The sequence below is a fragment of the Micropterus dolomieu genome, unplaced genomic scaffold (genome assembly GCF_021292245.1).
Source record: "Micropterus dolomieu isolate WLL.071019.BEF.003 ecotype Adirondacks unplaced genomic scaffold, ASM2129224v1 contig_8344, whole genome shotgun sequence".
Taxonomy (NCBI): Eukaryota; Metazoa; Chordata; class Actinopteri; order Centrarchiformes; family Centrarchidae; genus Micropterus; species Micropterus dolomieu.
Genome location: NW_025737330.1, coordinates 1 through 755, shown reverse-complemented (window position 1 = coordinate 755; position 755 = coordinate 1). Strand labels below are relative to the sequence as shown.

The 755-nt window shown below is 55.9% G+C and overlaps 1 non-coding gene across 1 annotated transcript; it reads left to right on the top strand.

Annotated features, from left to right (window-relative positions):
- The first annotated feature begins 359 nt into the window (after positions 1 to 359).
- LOC123965059 lies at positions 360 to 478 on the top strand. Its single transcript, XR_006823616.1, has one exon. It is a non-coding gene; the product is annotated as a 5S ribosomal RNA (ribosomal RNA).
- Positions 479 to 755: the final 277 nt, after the last annotated feature.

Sequence of the window (755 nt, the reverse complement as noted above, 5' to 3'; positions counted from 1 at the left end):
CCAGGCTTGGCAGGGCCTGCTTAGGACTTGGACGGGAGAGCGTCTGATCCTGGCTAGGGACTTCCAGGCGGACTGGATCCTTTTCCTGAATGTCCACCCAGGAATGAGCGTCTGTTTGTGAGTGAGGACCTCCGGCTGAAGGTGGCCTTGTCGCTGTACCCATACCCGGGAACGGGTGCCTATTCCTGTCTGTGGACTGCCAGCGTGAACAGTGTCCCGGTTCCTGGATGTTTACCCAGGAATCAGTGCCTGTGGATTCCAAGTGACTCTGGAGCACCTTGGACATTATGGGCAGAATACGTATTTTGTCAATTAGACGTAGAACATCTTTTGAAGGGCCGTTTGGGGGTGCCTGAGTGGCTTACGGCCACACCGCTCTGGGAACGCCCGATCTCGTCTGATCTCGGAAGCTAAGCAAAGCAGGGCCTGGTTAGTACTTCGACGGGTGACCGCCTGGGAATACCCAGTGCTGTAAGCCTTTTTCGCTTCGCCTTCGAAAAACGGCAGAGGGCGCTTCGGTGAAAGGAGATCTTTTGAAGGTCTCTTTAGGAAACAGCAGGGGGCGCTGCTGCTGCTTCTGCTGCTGCTTCTTTTTCTCCCTATCCTGTACACAGTGCTGTGTAAATGTTACATCGTGTTTTGATGGCCCGTCTGGGGTGTGCAAAGGCAGCTTACGGCCATTCCGGCCTGGGACTGCCCGATCTCGCCTGATCTCGGAAGCCAGGCTTGGCAGGGCCTGCTTAGGACTTGGACGG